Source organism: Petaurus breviceps, unplaced genomic scaffold, assembly GCF_028583685.1.
Source record: "Petaurus breviceps papuanus isolate PSGF00001 unplaced genomic scaffold, PetGlider_PUasm1.0 90702, whole genome shotgun sequence".
Taxonomy (NCBI): Eukaryota; Metazoa; Chordata; class Mammalia; order Diprotodontia; family Petauridae; genus Petaurus; species Petaurus breviceps.
The window spans coordinates 6,078,023-6,097,535 of record NW_027187317.1 but is presented as its reverse complement, the minus strand read 5'-3'; the positions used below and the strand labels follow the sequence as shown (position 1 = coordinate 6,097,535).

At 38.9% G+C, this 19,513-nt stretch overlaps 1 protein-coding gene across 1 annotated transcript in view; it reads right to left on the bottom strand.

Annotated features, from left to right (window-relative positions):
• Positions 1 to 18,640, bottom strand: part of ESRRG (estrogen related receptor gamma) — a 696,148-nt gene extending 677,508 nt beyond the window's left edge. The window contains exon 1 of the mRNA XM_069066032.1: positions 18,363 to 18,640. The gene's annotated coding sequence lies outside the window, so the exon portion shown is untranslated. The remainder of the gene's footprint in view (positions 1 to 18,362) is intronic.
• Positions 18,641 to 19,513: the final 873 nt, after the last annotated feature.

The window sequence follows — 19,513 nt, the reverse complement described above, 5'->3', positions numbered from 1 at the left end:
GCCCTGGAATCATGAACGGTCATTGAGTTGACATAATTTTGACAGCTTTCAAAGTTCCATCATTTCAAATCCCTCACTATTCTGGTTACTTTCCGCCATAACACTCTGGCTTATTAGTGTCCTCAGAGAGTCCAGAAATGAACACAGTGTTCCAAATGTGGTGTGATCACAGCAGAATATCCAGAATCACTCACTCACTCACACACACACACACACACACACACACAGAGTATACAGTAAAACATGCACATGCTTCTCCAAATAGAATGGAATAAACTCCCTGAAGACAAGGCCATTTTATTTTTGCCTTTGTATCCTCAATACCTAATGCAGGACTTTGTATATAGTAGGTGTTTAATAAATGCTTGTTGATTGATTGATTGATTAATGATCTTTATAAGTTTCTCTGACCAAAAATATTAATCACTCTGTGGTCATGAGGTTACTTATTATTTGTGAAACAATGGGAGATCACCTAACCTCTGTGATTCTCCCATGTAAGAGGGACCCATGGTACAAATTTCACATATTGTGAACCTTAAATAAGATGATGTAAAGAGATTTTCAAAGCTTATTACTGATGGGGTAGTGGGTAGAAAGCTGGATAGCCTGGGAATATGGAAAACCTAGATTCAAATCCTACTTCTGACACATATTGGCTATTCGACCCCAGACAAATCACTTGATCTCTTCTGTCTCCAGGCAAATCTCTGAGATCATAGACTGTATAATAGTTGCTAACCTGTGATGTCACTAGGAGCTTTCTATACAGGTAGTGCTAAAATTACAGGTCTAGATCGCCATCCTCCCTGCCCTTCTCCCAAAGGTTATATATGAAACACACATAGCTTCATACCTTTCTGGTTTATTACTATAAATCTCTATTAATTTTCTTGAAAGGAATATATAAAGGCAGACATCATAGGTAACTGATTGCTGACAAGCTGTAAATCTTGTTGACATGTCACTGGCAACTTTCCAAATAGGGTATCAGTGTAGTGATTTTAATCTAATACAAATAAAACTAACAACCACCAAATATTTTTCTGATGTCCATGGATAGATTACAGTAATAAACCAGTCTTCAATAACTATTGTTCTACTGATATTTCACAAAACCAACAACCCTAAACATTTTGGCTCTAATATTGTCCATTTGATCATATGGAAATAGAGTATTCTATATTTTAAACACATATGAAAAGAAAATTCCATAAGGTGCTTCAGTATTTTGCAACCCTCAACTGTCTCCAGTCTAAATCCTTCTGGCAATTTTGGTCCATTTGTCCTTCTCCATCATCAATAAAGTTGGTTACCATGTTGGTGGTAAGTAATTTTCTATTGTCATAGATTTAGAGCTGAAAAGGACCTTTTAGGTCATTTAGTCCAGTGTGTCAAATTCAAACAGAAATGAATCGTCAATGTTGGCGGAGTGCTTGCACATAGCATTCCCTTCATTTACTAATAATCTTATTGAATTAAGTGATCATAACATTTTTAACCTCTACTCAAATGAACACATGTCTTGAACTTCTTGAGATTTATTTTAGTTTTAGTGCTTACAAAAATCTTAGAGTGTGCTTCATGGACTCAGCAGAGTCTTTTTTAAAGACAGGTAAATTTATAATTTTAATAATTTTATATAGTATTTAGATATCATATTACATTTATGTATTATACTCGGGAAAAATAAGGCAAAAAGAGCTCTTTGATGAACTGACCAAAAAAAAAAACCCTATCCACTTACATACCAAGCCAGCACTATTAAAGACCCTGGGCAATATTTAAGGACAATTTTTATTCTAATTGAATTCCTACCATTTAAAATGATTTTTTAAAATGGACTATTACACTTGACCATATTGAATATTTCTATGGCATTGTCTACAAAAATAACAAGTTGGTTCAGTAATATAAATGGTCAATTAAGTTTTAAAAATTAGTTAAACCACTCATTCTACTGAAATGACCTGTTAATTCGGTGAAATCAGTCAGACTGATTATATGTACCAACTGCTTTGCAGGTGTTGTTTTCATTAATCCAGCTCTTCTAAATCCCATGAATTTCCTTACCCTTCCCTCCAAATCACTATGCTAAGCAACTGGAAGTGACAAATCACATTAGACTACGTGGCATTTGGGTCAACCTGTGAGATCCTGGGCAAGTCGCCCAACACCTTGAGGCTCAATTTCTTCACCTGAAAAATAGGTACAATAACAGCAGCTACCATATAGGATAGGTGTGAGGATTTTAAATAATTTTGTGCACGAAAGCAGTATGTAAATATCAGGATTGTTAGTGTTATTTAATAAACACTCATGGCCCAGGAATCTGCAAACCGTTTGACTGTCTTTATAATCTGAATTCTCTAGGAAACTGCTGACATTCTGTTTTGTACTATAGAGACCTGACCTGAGAGGTTGTGGCTACAGTTATTCATCTTTGCCATAGCTAGCCAGAAAAAATAAATTATGAATTGCCAGAGCTCTATCAATCATATGATGATCATTATTGATTTTTATCATTAATAACTGCAGTTACAACTCTTAAGACTCAGTTGAGCCATACCATGAGTTCGTTTTGCCAGGCCAACTACCCGGCCCTATACAGTATAGATGGAAGTTATTTTCACATTCTGTGCATCAAAGGTTCTTAACCTGGGGTTTATGAACTTTTAAAAAATAATTTTGAGAACTCTTTCAGTATACTAGGTTTCCTTTGTAATCCTGTGTATTTAATTTTATGCATTTAAAAACATTATTCTAAGAATATGTCCATAGGTTTCACCAGACTGCAAAAAGGGCAGGGCTGTAGGGTTTTGTAGAGTATCCATGATGCTAAAGGAATGAATGAATGAATGAATGAATGAATGAAAGTTAATTAAGGACAATGACCAGGAAATACAAACAATGGCAAAATACCAATGGACTTGGGTTAAAGGGATAGGATCTTTTGCTGCAATGATTAGTTTTGTTCTATTTTCTAATATTGGGGAAGAAGAAAGATCCATTCAAACCTGGGCTAACTCCAACCTAAAACTAGTTGCTTCTGTGTACTATTTGTCCTTAGGTGATTCCAAGAAGGTTTTTGTCTAAGGCAAAATAAAAATCCATGAAATTAAATAATATATATAAAACACTATGCAAAACTTAAAAGCACTATATAAATATTATTAGCTATTATTATTTGTAGGTTCAGACACAGTTTAATCATATAGGCAGAGTGTGCATGTTTGTTTATATGCATGTGTATATATATGGTTTGCCTGTGTATGGTGTGTGTGTGTGTGTGTGTGTATGTGTATGTAGCACATGCTTTAGGCATGGCATAGTGAATACAGAGTGACTCCCCTAGTCAGGAAAATCCAAGTTTAATCCCTGTCTCTGATACATATTGGCTGTGTGACCCTCCCTGATTTTCCTCCCTGGTAATTACCGATACCAATGAAATTACAAGTTACATAGATAAATAGATTAGATTAGATAGAGATATAAGTATATAGATATAGATACATACACACACACATATATATTTATATTTGTATGTATGACTGTAACTGACTTGGATTGTATCAAAATATCCCCTTCAACTTCCCAAGTCTTTACTGGATTGTCAATTATACAGTCAGGCACTACTTAGTATTTAAGCTTTTACTTTCCGCTGGCATCTACCTTAAAGTTCTGCATATGGTAGGTGCTAAAGACAATCATACAATGTAAAGCTAGAAAGGACCTCAGAGACCATCTGGTCGGACCTCCTCATTTTACAGAAGAGGAAGTTGAGGCCCAGAGACTTGCCCAAGGTCACGTAGCTAATAAGTGGCATATGATTCAATCTAAATTTCCTAACTCCAAATCCAATGCTTTATTTTATTTTTATTTTTTTACATCCTACCACCCTGCCTCCAGCCATTTGTTGAATTGAATTGTCTCGATGACACAGTGGGGGCTCATAAATACCAGTCCTCCACTTACTCATTGTTAAGACAGCACAGGAAAATTGGACACATTAAATGTCAATCCCTGTCAAATTGTGTCATAAGCATGGAGACCTAATCATAGCTTCCCACATAAACCTAACCAAAAGAAAGTTGAAGGAAGAAACAAAGGTTGTTCATTTCTTTTTCATTTACTATCTTACTTTCCCTTAGGCTCATTCTAATTTATTTTAGGCCCTCCGCATGTGGGCTTGAGCTAGTTTTTATAACTGGTCTCTGTATTTTTCTTATTCTTTGACAGCCTTTGATTTACTGAGTGGAGAAAGTCTCCTGAGTAAACACAACATAATTTTTAAAATAACATAAGCATTACTTGAAACAAAGGTTGAATTGGATGGTAAATGTGAACTCGAGGCTTTGATTACATTGGCCTTTGTTTTAGACTTTTGTGCTTAACAGATATCTTCCAGACAAACACAAAGAGAGGCTGTGTCTACACATAATTTAGATGATTATCCAGATAATTTCAAAATATAAAAGCTTAATTTTCTATCAGTTTGTATTTCAGATGAATGTAACTTTCTGACAAACAGAATCAATCACGGATGCCTCCTATAGCTACATCTACAGGTTCTCTCTTAAGTTCCTGTTCCCCATTTCCAACTGATTGCTAAATAGATAAACCTAAATTTCCCACTGGCACCACCAATTTAACATGTCTAAAATTGAATGCAACAAACCCCCACCAAAATTTAATTCTTTCTCCTGATTTTCACTATTTCTTTTAATGACATTTTATCTTCTTTTGTCACACAGGTTTGAAACTTTGGGGTTATAGTTCATTCTCTCAAGCCCACTCCTTCAACATCCAAACACTTGCCAAGTTCTGTAAATTTTACCTCTGCAAATATCTTTTGTGCTTTTTTTTTTCTTTCTAGTCCAACTACCATTACACTAAGTCAGATCTTCATTATCTTTTGGCTACTGTAATTCAGTAGTTTCCCAGCTCTCCCCTTTTATTTTGTACTACACACCAAGGTAGATTAATTCTTAAAACTTGGCTCTCTGATTAAGGTATTTTCTTGCTTGAAAACCTTAAATAGTTTTCAATTGTCTATATAATAAAGTTTAGGCTTCTTAAAAGCTCTCCATGATCTGGCTCCAACTTTCTTTTTCAGGTTTATCTCGTACTACTCCCTTTCACAAAACCTGAACTCTAGTCAGAATGACCAGATACTTGGTCACTTTGGCTTTCTCAGCTCTGTGCTTTTGTTCACGGTATCAGAATGCTTTTCCCTCTCTAGATACACATGTCTAATTCTTATCCAGCTTTGATTCTGTCCTCCCCTCCCAAGCTAAATGTAACATCATCTTCTTTAGAACTTACATATAACTTTTTTTAACCTATAATTTTAATTAATAATATTTCTTATATGTCACTAGTCTATATTATAAACAATGTCCATTATTTATCACTGATATATTACTATTAATATTATAAAACAATAAAAAATAGTAACTATAAGAAAAATTTACACTTATATAGTACTTTAGTTTGCAAATGACTTTTCTTATAGAAACAGGCAGAATTCTCAGGTATTACCTCTGGTTCATAGAAGAGGAAACTATAATTATACTTTTCCATTCCAATTTGCAGCTTGTCTAGCATTCCTTATCTATTAGGTCCTTATAACTTCCTTAAAGACACAACTTGATTGTATTTAACTCATCTTTGTACCCCTTTATGGTTCTTAGCACAGTGCCTTACACTCAATAAATATTTGTTTAAATAAATGAATTTCAATGACTGCATCATTAAAAAATTTGACTTTGTTTAACAATAGCTAGAACTTGTTAGAACTTCCCATGATTAAGCCATCTCACAACATATAGTATCTTAAAATGTTTCAACATCCAAGAGAAAAATTCTCAAGAGTATCTTTTATGACAGTAGAGGGAAGAGAAAGGGAACAAGCATTTAAATGCCATTTATATGCCAACCATTGTGTTAAGTACTTTTTTTTAACAAACATTATCTCATTTTAGTCTCATAGCAACCCTTTGAAGTAGGTGTTATTAATATATGCATTTTACAGTTGAAGACATTGAGGCACACAGAGATTAACTGACTTGCAAGGGTCACACAGGGCTGAATTTGAACCTAGGTCTTCCTGACCCTGGGCCCAGCACTTTATCCACTGTGCCACCGGCTGCCTCTGTATTATACCAAAAGAAATGGCGATATGGCAATTCCCCAAATAACTTGAGGAAATCCAGCCCATCAGGTAAAGTTGACTGAAATTATATGGAAAACCACCAAATTCCTTTGTGCTCTACATATACAGCTATTGTCTAGGGCCATATGTCACTTTCCCCAAATTCCAAAGTCAATTCTGGCTTGTCTAGCTCAAATTGTCACAAATTGGCATCTTAATCTGGCAGCATTGGGAAAATGTCTGGCCTGACATTTACTATAGTCAGTCATTGTGTGAACTAGCATTTATGAAGGGCCTACTGTGTGACAGGCAATGCTAAATGCTAAGGATACAAAGAATGGCAGAAAGAAAGGCCCTGTGCTCTAGGAGCCGTAGGAGCTCTAATGGGTCACTATGCAAACAATTATGTACAAATAAAATACATGGGGGGGGCGTAATCTCAGAGGGAAAGCACTAAGATTAAGTGGTTAAGGCTTCTTGCAACTGGTGAGAGTCTAACGGAGACTTTAAGGAAACCACAGAAGCCAGGAGGTAGAGATAAGGAGAGAGAAAAAAAAGTCAGGGCATGGGAATATCACAAGTAAGGAATATCAAACAGACCCACATCACTGAATTACATGTATTACCTGTGGGGTGGGATAATTATAAAAAGACAAGCAAGTTAGGAAGAAGCCAGGTTCTGAAGTGTTTTATAAGCCAAACAGAGGACTTTATATTTGATCCTGTAGATAAGAGGGAGCCACTGGAGTTTATTGAAAGGGGGAGGGCGATTTAGATGGTTAGACCTACATTTTAGGAAGACTGATTTGATAGCTGAGTGGAGGATGAATTGGAGTAGGGAGAGGCTTGAAGCAGGGAGAACAGCCAGCAGGCTATTTCAGTGGTTCAGGCATGAGGCGATGAAGACCTCTACCAGGGTGGGGGCAATGACATGGGAGAAAACGTGCCATATAAGAGAGATATTAGGAAGTTAGAAATGACAGGTCTCAGTGACTGTAGGGAGTTAAAGCCCTTTCCCCATTTCTAGATTCTATCTACTCAGTCACCTAGCTGCACCTAAATAATTAATAGAATTACCATTATGTCTCATATCAATCAACCATTCTCAAAGCTTTAGGGTAGTGTTTCCTAACCTATATGAAGAGTCACTGTGAAAAAAGAAATTAAAAATTTTTTAAAAGAGTTAGCATGGAACACTGAAAAAGTGACTATTACTTTTAGACTCAGAGTACTTGGGTTAAAATCCTGCTCTGTCACTCCCCATGTGACCTTGGACAAATCACTTCATGGGACCCTGGGCTTTATCAGTAAGATGAGCAGGCAGAACTGGATCACCTCTAAAGACAGTAGTATGTGCTGGAGCCAGCTCATACTTGTTCAAGAGAGCCAGCCAATTGTTAAATTACATTTATACTTAGGTAATCAGTTCAGTTCAGTCATTTTTCAGCTGTGTCTGACTTTGTGATCCCATTTGGCATCTTCTTAGCAAAGTGGACCTGGAGTGGTTTGCTATTTCCTTCTCCAAATCATTTCACAGATAAGGAAGCTGAGGCAAAGAGGGTTAAGTGACTCTCCCAGGATCACACTGTAGTAAATGTCTGAGGTTACATTTGAACTCAGGAAGAGAGATCTCCCTGTCTTGAGACCTGGTACTCCATCCATTGTACCACCTAGCTGCTGCCAGTAATCAGTAAATGCTACAAATCAGGGTGTGATTTATTGCTTTGTTGATAGAGTGTATCTATGTGATAGTGATAGAGGAAATATCACTAATGCAGATTAAACCTAAAAGTCTGCCCTAGATTCATTTTGCCAGAGAGCTGGTTGTTAAACATGTACCAACACACCACTGCTTTCAGCTCTAGCTCTGATCCTATATGTTGGGAGTTTGGGTTTTCAAATAAATCCTCGAAATGGATTTCTTAACTGTCATTTATTTTTTCCTCATAATAAAAACGAACATTTCTGTAGCACTTTCAGGTTTACAAAGTATTTTCCTTACAAATACCTCTTGAAGCAGATAGTCAAGTATTCTTGTTGTTTGCCTTATTTTACAGAGGAGCAGACTGTAGATTCGATAAATTAAACCCACCATTGCAAAATAGGAAGCTTCAGTGTCAGAAATGGGACTTGAATCCAAGACTCTTCCAACCCAAGTTCAGTGCACTTTCTACCCCACTATGATGTTCAATGAAATAAAATGCAGGAAGAATAAATGAGCATATAAGCCTACAGGAATTTTTTCCTATAACGTTTGGGGTTGAAAGAGTATCTCCCAGAGGGCCCATGGCATCACTAGGTAAGAACTCTGATGCATGAAGAGAATTCATAAGGTCAGAGGTCTAAAAAGCATGGGCCCATGCATAAAAGATAGTAGGTGGCACCAATAGACACAGGAAGCAAAGCATGGACAGGAATAGGGAGAAAAAAAGATGACCCTTTGTAATATTGCAACCATAGTATCCACAAGGGGCAAGTTGGTAGCATGGTGGATAGAACACTGTGCCTAGAGTCTGAAAGATTTACTTTTGTGAGTTCAAATCAGGCCTCAGACATTTACTAGCTGTGTGACCCTGGGTAAGTCACTTAACCTTGTTTGCCTCAGTTTCTTCTTCTGTAAAATGATCTACAAAAGGAAATGGCAAACCACTCTGGCATCTTTTGCCAAGAAAGCCCCAAATAGGGTCGCAAAAAGTTGAATATTTCTGAAAAATTACCGAACAACAAACATCCACAAATCCCAGTGTTACATTTGGACCATGAGGATCCCAGAGCCTAGGTGAGAGCTCTTCCAGCCAAACCCAAAGGAGTCCTGAGAGATAGTACTACATGTCATTAGAGCTTTCCCTCTAAGCTTGGCAGTGAGATGGATGAGAGAATTAGAATGTAACTCACCTGGCTATGTAGGAGTTGTGTATGGATAGAGAGAGTGGTCTACAGCCTAATTTCCTTTGTTATTTATGCTATTTCACAACTTAATTAAATGGTTTTTTTGCTCTTAGATTTATGCATCTCAGGTATGCCTAGCAAGTAATTTACCAGCTAGAAGTTGAAAAGCTATTGCCCCCAAATAGCCCCAATGAATCTGGGAGTAGCTGAGCAGAGTGTTACAGGTGAGTGGAATATAGTAAATGATCCACATTTCCTTAACCTCCCTGAGGGTAATGAACAAAACCTCATGCTAATCCACCTCGATTTCAGGGACTCAGATAGGCTGATTGATGGGATGCTGGATAGGTTTGCTTCTCCTAAACTTGCCATACAATTACTATATGAGTTGTAGTCAATATGTACTTGGGTTTATGCTTTGCTAATGCTTTTTTTCATATGTTTGTCCCATCTAGCCCCTAACTTCAAATTTCTCAAGGACAGGCTCAAGTTTTACTCAAGGGGCCAGTAACAAGGCTGTATGGCACTCAATGGGTGGTTGACAAACCCTATGCATGGTTGACAAACCAACCACACCTTTAAACTAGCAACAACAGCAATAACCTGAAGAAGTACACAATTACCATAGTGATAAGGCTTTTTTTTTTTTAATGTTTTTCATTGCTTCCCTTCTGGTTATTTTTTTTAAAAAACACAGCCTTTTCTAAATTAAAAAAAAACAAACCTCTTTATGAATATGTATTCATTTCCATGAGTGCCCGTGCGCAGAAACCATTCTGGAAGCACTAAGATATAGAACAAAGGGTTGAATTCACCTAACTGTTCTGTGGGTTCATTTTTTTTCCTTATCTGCTTCCCCTCAAAATTGATATGTGTTTGTATAGACAGAATGTGTGTCCTGTTATAACGTTCTTCTACCTTGTTGTCTTTTGACAGAATGATCGTTTCTAGAGTGTATTAAAACAATCTAATATCTCCCTTCCCAGACTCTATGGCGACCTTTCTGTGGTTTTCCCTTTCCTTCCAGGAATTTCACAAAGAAGTCACTTGAGGTTTATACAGGCACGTGTGTGCACTTTGCTTGTGAGAGACTCCTGTGTTGAGATCATCTTGTCAGCCTTTCCTTTGACTTTCCTGGTTGTTGTTAGTTTAAGACAGATCCTTAATGTTATTTAAACATAGGAGGCTTTTAAAATTTATTTACTGGTAGATTAATGTGATTTAAAAAAAGACAAAACACCACCCACAGCCTCTTGAGATAAAAGGTTTCATTCACTAGGATTGACACATATCTGAGTTTCTCAGGAGTTTCTCCCAGTGAGGGTAGTTAAAGTCATTGAACTGCTTCCTTTCCTCAAATTACAGCAGTAACTTTAGGCACACATTTACAGTGGCAATCTAGTGAGGTGTCTAATAAAGTACATTTAATAAAATGGAAACTGCGGAGAAATAGAAAAGAGTCCTCCCCACTAGTCCCCTACTCCATCAGTCTCCTTATGGGCAAGAAATGTGTGTACATCATACAAAAAGACCCATATCCTCACAAAGCCACCATTCAGTTCTAAGCACACAACTCCAAAGACCTTTCAGTGGTGAAATACTGCATCCCAGAAGATCAGTGGCAGACAACTTTTCCTCCATCAGTCCCTTCATTTAATTTTGCCCTTTCTTGTTAACCCTTTGTTCTTGAATGACATTTTCGGTTTGTCATTGTCTAGTTCAGTTTGCCAGAAGAAACACCAACTTCTCTAATGTTCTTTCTCTATTCCAAATTTGTATCGTCAGCATTTCAGCTGATTTAGCCATTATTGATTACCATATTTGTGTAGGGAAGAGTTTCCCCTTGTGAATTGCATTGAATAAGTTTTACTCAAATATTACAGCACATTAATAGCTCTGGTCAGAATAGTAATATCATTTATCACATGTCAATAGACCTGGTTGAATATAAACTAGCAGCTACCAACCACAACTGTTTCAGATACAAGAATATTTAAAAGAAGGCACAGAGGAGAACTTCAAAGACCCCTTATTTTTTGTCTGATTCTTCCAGTTACTTTCTTTTAAACTAGTGGTCTCCAAAGTGCAGAGGAAGAGTATGCTGGGGAGCCAACATTAACCCAAATGTTGTGAAACTGGCCATTCAGAGGGTATCTCTCAGGGATAGCCAATAGTGGGACTCATCTTGAACACAACTACACCTATTCATATCCTCCATTTCTAACTCCCATCTTCCTTTTCTGAGCCAGGCATAGGTTCTTCAGACAATGATAACCTAACCAATACCTTTGTACTCCATCTTCCTTTTTTGAGCCGAGCATAAGCCCCTCAGGACAATGACAACCTAACTTATACATTTATACTTATAGCAGTAGCTATGCAGGTGTTACTGAGAAAATGTCCCTCCAAATATTCAACAGATCCAAGTGAACTCCAATCCCTTGGTAACTGGAGCAATGCCCCAACAGAGATCAAGTTCTGTGCCTTAGGACAATGACTGGGTTAGTAAGAGCCCATACAACCTCCCTTTACATTGTGTGTGGCATATGGTACATCTCATAGGATGAGAAGACATAGATAGCTTATGACTGCATCTCATATCTCATGATAAACTTCCCTCCTATGAGGGGGCACCATCATTTATTTGCAACCTCAATGTCAGCAACTCCTCACTCTCCCTTACTTCATTTATTCAATACGTTGTCAAGTCTTGTAAATTCTTGTAATCACAACTTCTCTCCCATCTGTCTCCATGTTTTTTTTTTAAATTTACCTGGCCTACGCTGCAAACTCTCAAAACTTTTATCCTGCACCAGGTAGGGGGACCTGTGGCCTTTAGGCCACATATGATGCTCTAGTTCCTCAAGTTTAGCCCTTTGATGGAATCCAAACTTCACAGAACACATCCCCTTAATAAAAGGATTTGTTCTGTAAAACTTAACAGCAGTTAAGTTTAAGCTGTACAGGTACCACTGAGAAAATTGTCGCTCCACATATTCAACAGATCCAAATGATCCCTAGATCCTTTGGTAATTGGAGCTATGCTCCATTAGAAATCAAGTTCTGGGCTTTAGGGCAATGACTAGGTTAGTAAGCACCCATACCACTTGCCTTTACATTTTGGGTGGCATATGGTACAGCTTAAAAATTTTTTACTGGGGAGGTGAACAATCAATGTTTGGAGACCTTAGCTCTAAGCAATGAAAGATTTTCTTCTGGTGGTGTATGTTGTTCCTATTAGTATGATACAAATGCAATATTGATTTTTAAAAAATGGGGAAGGGGAATACAGTAAATATTTTAAGTCAGGAAAGTATTTTCCTCTCATGAGAATATAGTAAGCATTTTCTTAATATCTCTGAGCTAACAAGTGAAATATGGAGCTAATCTAACTTTGTTTTAAATGGTCATTTTTTTGGGGGGGGTGGGGAGGGGAAGATCACCAAATACCGAACATAGCCCCAACTACTATGGAATTGGCCAATCAGAGGGTATCACTCAGGAATAGCCAATAGTGGGTCTCATGTTGAAGACAATTATACCTATTCATATCCTCCACTTCTAACTTCCATCTTCCATGTTGGGGAAATAAAATAAAAATATCTATCCTTTGTCTGGTGAATGGATAGATATATTCACCTATTTCAACAAATGTAATTATTTAAATGAGTGTGACATAACTCCATTAAAAGTTCTGGGAATAAATCAAGTTGTTAGGAAAGTTTGAATATTTTGTTCCTGTGGTGCTATGCTCATTGTCTTTGCTATGACTTTAAAATAGTCCATAGGAAAAAAAAAATCTGCTTGAAAAGTTTTCTGTTTGCTTTTCATGACGTCTCATCAAAGTGAAAGCTACCATGGAGGGAATAAATCTACTTAAATGTCAGGCTGACCAGTATATACAGATTAAGGGGAAGGAAAGGATTATGCAATATTTGGATAATGTAGGTTGAAAGTCTTATGTTCCTCTCAAATATCTGTCTACTTTACATCAAAACCTGGTAGGTTTAGCCTGAATTCCCAGAAGAACTATAGTGACTCAGTTGGGAGCTTCAATGTAAGCACGTTTGTTTTTAGTAATAATAACTACTAGTTACGTAATGCTTTTCAGATAGTATCTCATGCCATCTTCACAACAATCCTGGGAGGTAGGTGCTACTGTCCCCCCCCCCCCCATTTTACAGATGAGGAAACTAAGGCAGACAGAGTTGGATGACTTGGTTGAGCTCACACAGTTAGTAAATGTCTGAGGCTGGATTTGCACTCAGATCTTCCAGACTCTAGATCCAGTGCTCTATCCACTGCATGCCCAGCTCTGTGATGAATCTTTTAGAGAAAAATACAAACTGAAGACAATCTGTCGTAGATAAAGAAGAACTTGCTGAACAAGAAATAACTTAATTCAGAACAGGAGACACTAGTGAGGCTACTCAAGACATCTAAGTACACATGGCCACATTCTAAAACATACAATTTGAAAAACTGAGCTCTGATGAGAAATAAACATGTTAAAAGTTAAAATTGTCAGAGAATATCATCTTTTTAGTTAAAGAAGAAAATGAAGTTAAAGGGGAAGATACATATAGGTCAACCAGAGGAAGAAGAAAGCATTTTTATTCCAGAAAGTCTTATTTTCTTCTACTTTCTTTCTCTCCTCTCATTTTAAATGCTTGCTTTTTTAAACATTTAATAACCAAGTAAAATCCTAGAAGGAGAATGTCCTCAGTTTCTCAGTGTCCATGTTTTTTCTTAGGGAGTTCTTTTCATGTTTTTTCCAGAACTCTAAGAACTAATCCCTACTTGGATGCTATGAACCTGCCTCTGTTGGTATGAATTATTTCTCAACTACTTACACTGCTGTGGTTTATAGCAAGACTTGTTTGCATATGATTTGAAAATATGAGTCCTCAAATACTACCTGGAGATTTGGGGATTGATGAAAGACAAGAGTTAACCTTTTTGAAAGTGGCCAGAGATGTTTTTGTATTTTATGGCTATAGAGTTAGAGTTCTTAATCTTTAATCGGTGAAGTTGATTTTAAAAAATATTTTGATAACTTTTTTTTTTTTGCTTTTTTTGGAGGGCAATTGGGGTTAAATAACTTGCCCAAGGTTACACGGCTAGTTTTTTTTGTGTGGGTGTTAAGTTTGATAACTATTTTTCAATGGAATTGTTTTCCTTTGTAAGTTACTACATCTTATTTAATACATTTAAAAACATCATTTTGAGAAGGGAATCCATGGGTTCCACCAGATTGCCAAAGGAATCCATGATCCAACACTTATTAAGAACCTATGCTAAAGAGAGTGTGATTGTGGCCCAAATTGAATTTCAGAAGAATTATGAAAGGTTTAGATAATCTTGTTCTGTACTTGCTCTTGTTTCTGTCCTGGAGAAGAACACCAAAAAATTTCATCATTATAGGAAAATAAATAACTAATGGGAAGGGAGAATCCTTTTTCTGCTGATACACACCAAAATGTTGACTGGTTGGTGTTTACATTGGTAGCTGACTATCAGGATTAGGGAAGTAGCAGTAGCCAGGGGAAGTTTGGGATATACTATTCCTTAATCTTGGCCATTCTTGTGTTCATTCTATCCTTTCAGTTTTTACATTTTAGCAATGAATCACCCTAAATTCAGTACTCCTAACTAGTTTACCAAGCAGGTAGAAAAGTCACTCAGATTTTATTGCTGATTGTTTTCATATAGGGACAATTTCTACTAATAATTACTTTTAAAATGTTTTTTTAAGAAGTGCTGAGAAGTGCAGGTAAGACAGGCAGCTGTCTACCCAGTGAGACTCTGAGAATTTCCTTCCTATGGCTGGTTTATTCATCTTCAGACCTGCTTTTGAAAATCTTAGCCCTGACATTTTTTTTGTTTGTTTCATCGATAGATACTTTTTTTCAGCCTTTTCTGTTTCTGGGACCATGATATTTCTCCCTCTAGTTTCTTGCTTTTTAATACTGGGAAACAAGGATTTCTACAACCCTAAAAGAACCATTCTTTTTATAGCTATCATTTCCTCTTGTCCCTTCTGTCTTGTTCCTTTCTCTCTTCTCCTTCCCCTTCTTGCCATTTGCAAATTTTGACTATGGAAAATCTCATCACAAATAAATCTGGTCAAAAGTACTAGGCCTTTCCATCTATTGTCTAAGATAGATCCCGCTCCTCAGCTACTGTCCTAGACATAAAGCAAGAGAAAAAGTTGTGACAACATTACAGAAGAAATGGTGGGAAGATAATTGAAGGACAAAGAAGAGCCTTCAACAGGTTGGAAACTTGCTATTCTAAATGCTGTCTGTACTTTTTTTTTTTCCTTTCAATTCCTTTTCCATATTTTTTCCTTGTGTTCCCCTTTTCTCCTTCCTATCTTTTTTGCCTTCCCTCAGTGCAGGTACCCAAGGGAAGTTGAATCTTTACTTGGCTTGTAACAAAACCAAGATAATAGATCTCTCTCTTAAGACTATACTAAAACAGAGTAGGGAGAATTCATAGTTTCTCTTGGCTGAGAGGAACTTTACCATTCCTGAGATCTACATTCCTAGAAGGAGTTAGAAATAAGCCCTTCTTATTCAAAAGGCTATGAAAATGTAAAAAAAAAAAAAAAAAAAAAGCCCAACAGAATAACACTAACATTTCTTGCCCTCTCCCTTTACTCGACCTCACTGTGATCACTCAAAGGTGAACCTTTTAGGAAAAAAAAAAAAAACAGCGATCAAAGTCAGGCACTAAGTACCCTGGTAATAGTGTGTCTATGAGCTTTTACACCCCCCCCCCCTTTGGATAGCATGGTATCCCAGCAACCTGGAGTGTTTCCTATGTGCTATGTGTGGCATAAAAACAAGAGGGAAAAAAAGAGACAAGAGAGAGAGACAGACAGACACACACAGAAAAACAGAGACAGAGAAAGAGGACAGGACAGAAGAAGAGAGGGGAGAGTCCATAGTCTTGATATTATTATAAAAAGAGAAACCTGTACTTCAAATTAGCAAGAGTTTTCATCGTATTGTTCATCTTTTTGCTTTTCTTCCTTTTTCTCTCTTTTTTTTCTTTTCCTCTGATAAGTTTCAAAGAAAAAAAAAGTTCGCTGGGAAAGAGACAAGGGGCAACGACAGCAACAAAAATCTCAAAAGTTGAGCCTCAGTGTTTGGGCAAACGAGTTTCTCCCTAGCTTCCTCCTCTCTCAGATAGAAATCTAGGGAAGTGGGAGTGCAAGAGAGAATCTGTGAGAGACAGCCTGCTCTTCTCCAGACCTCACACACCTCTGCAGAGCTGAGAGATTTTTTCTCTAGCCCACATTCCCCACGCTAGGAAGTACAGCCCTGATAGCTGTGGAAAATGAAACAGTTTACTCAGCTGTTCAGTTTGAGGACACACACACTCTCAGCCCTCGGGTCCCAGAATGAAGTCGGATTTCTGTAAGTTGTGTTTATGGCCTGCTGCCAGTGAACGGTCCTAATAATCCCTGTGCTAGTCCTAGCCAGGCAAGACACTGTCCTGAAAGGGATCAGTTAGCCAATCAATGAAGCTCTTACTAGAGTCAGCCACCGTGCTGAGCACTTGGGGATTAAGGGAAAGCAAAAACAGCCCTCGCCCTCAAGGAGCGTAAATTCATCGAAAAGCATCGAATTGTGTGCTTTGAAAGGGGAAGCAAGGTTAAACTCTACCTTCTACCTGTGATGGTGGATTAATTGAGCCAGTCATTTGTGGCGGCAACGCCCTCAATAGCTTTTATAACCGCCTCAGGCACAGTCATCTGAGTTTTTCTGGGTCTTAATTCATCACACTCTTGGGGCGGTAAGGTGGTCAGCTCAATGCAGAGGAGCGGGCCAGAAATGACGCTTGCCTTTTCCCTCCAAAGACTAGAGAGGCCGTTTACTGTAAGTTTCTGTCCCCCTCGAGAACTTGGTGGTGGGTGGTGTGAAAAGGCTAAATACCCGAAGTTCGTGCCCCCGGGATGGGGAAGCAAATCCTATGAGAAGAGTACCTTGAGATAAAGGCATAAAAGGGAAAGAAGCAAGGGTAGTTTCGAGCAGCACCTAGACCACCTGTCCCCATCTGTACCCCCCAGCAATACTTTAGCACTTTTCTCTGGGTACTGGTGTGAACAGATTGGGAAATCACACACACACACACACACACACACACACACACACACACACACACACCACACTGTTCTGGTCCCTCAAAACCTTTTCTCATGTGGGAAATTTCAGTTTGTTCCAAAACAGGTCACATCCTCCCCTGCTCCCTGAACTTCTGTGCACAGAAAGGACCATGCGCCCAAGGGCCTCTAATTGCCCCATCTTCCCCACTGTCCTTTTTCCAGGAGCCAGAAACACAGGTATCTGAAACACCTTATCTCGCCCCCACCCCACCCCGCCCCCCTTCTATGTCAAGACCTAGGACAGACTACAGGCAAATCATCACTACTTAAGTACGAAGACTTGTTTTGACCCCTGGTTTCCTAAACACACGTTATCTTTATCTCTGGTGTTACTTGTGTAATAAAGGCACACGTCACAAGTCCTCGAAATCTTTTCCTCAAACCATCACCTCAAATGCAGAGACTCGATTTGTTTAGTCCTATGTGCAGTGAGAGAAAGACATCTTAAACTCTTTTTCTACGTCTCTGTCCGGGGATTGCACTACAAGGCACGGTCTTCACCTCACAGTTCTCCTCTCCTCCCCTCCACTCCCCCCCCCCCCCATTTCCCTGACTGATTGTCTCACGGTCGGCTGTGATTTGAATAGATCAATACTCGCATTGCTGAGGGATTGACCCGAATGTCCGAGCTACAACGCTACTTCCTCTTTGTTACCTCCAAGTCCAAGTTACCTCCGAGACTTTGGGGCAAAGTGTTTATCTGTACACGTAACCCTCACTCCCACTTCCCACATATACTCCGGCGCATTTGAAAAAAAAAAAAAATACTTCACACCATCTAACCGGCTTCCACTCCCAGTCCTCCTTTGACTAGTTTCCTTTTTATCTCTATTACACTGATTCATGCTTTTTCTCCCCCTTTAAAAGAAAGTGAGGCTTTTTTTTTTCTTAGACGCAAATTGAACAGAGTTGAGATCAGAGTAGGAGAGGGAGAGAAAGATCAGAAGATGTGAACCCGAGCCGATAGGGAGTGAATACAGAGAGAATGAGAAAGGAAGAGTGAAGCAAGGTGAAAAGGGCAGAGGAGGAGGAGAGGGAGAGGCAGGGAAGTGAGCGAGGACACAGACAGGGACAAGGACGAGTGCGCATTCACTTGCGGCTGCTCTCAGCCTGCCGGTGCGGAGTGTGTCTGCGGCGCGGACTCACATGGTTGGCCTGCCTGCAGGATCCGCTCTCTCAACAACTAGCGAGTGTATGTCTGGCTTCGGGATCTTGCCGCTTTCTTCCCCCCTGTAGATGGTAGCAGCTAGGGCAGAAACAAAACAAAACAATCCACCAAACAAAACAATCACACACACACACACACACACACACACACACACAGAGGCACACACACACACTCCGGAGCTACAGGGAACGCTTTCACTTCTCGCTGGAAAACCGACAAGCCAGAGCGCCGAGATTACTCCCGCCTGGTGTGTGTAGCCTATAAATAGAGAACTTTTTGATGGAATCAGCTAACAAATGAGAGGAGAAGGCGTAATTTTGCGCAGGAGCCCCCCTTTTCCCAGGGAAGACCAGACTCCCCCTCATGCAGCTGCTGGAGTGAAAGTTAGGGGTGGGGGAGGATTAGAAGTGTGTATGTGTGGGGGTGTGTATTTTGATTTTATTGCAATTCACAGGAGTTGTGTTTGTTTTACTTTCGAGGTTGGAGGAAGGGAGGGAAGAGTCCCTTCACCCTTGTCTCTCCAGCTTTCTCCCCACTATCCTTTTTGGTCATCTTTCCAAGTCTCCATCAACCCTAGCCAGCAAGTTGAGGGAACAAGTCACTGGGGAAGAAAAAATCGCCAGGGAAAGCAGAATTTAGTTAGCTCCTGGGTTAATAGGGGGAGGGAGAAGGGGGAGTTAACTGTTAGTATATGAATGGCGGGGAAATGGTAGTGGGAGAGCTGGGGTCCACTTTCATCTCCAATGCCGGGAAGAATAAGGTGATCAGGTGGAATGTGCACTCAGGAGACGCTGGACGAGTGTGCACTCAGGAGACACTGCCAAGATTCTTTTCTCTTTCTCTTTTCTTTCAGTCTTCTGAAAGGGGAACTTAAAGGAATACCGAAAATCGCTATTTTGAGAGGGAAGGAAAGGGTGAGATAGGAAGAAAGAGCGTTAGTAGAAGATGAAAGGTGGGTCTCTTTTTCACAAAACCAACGATGACCTCTTCATCTTTGGCCCAGATCCCATCTTTAACTTCAAGTTTGAGATAGCAAAGATGCAGAAATGCCTTGAGTTACACCCGGGGTTGAAGGCTGGTTTAAGTCTATTTCAGTAAGCAACCCTTTCAGCCCCTGCAGGAAGAGTGC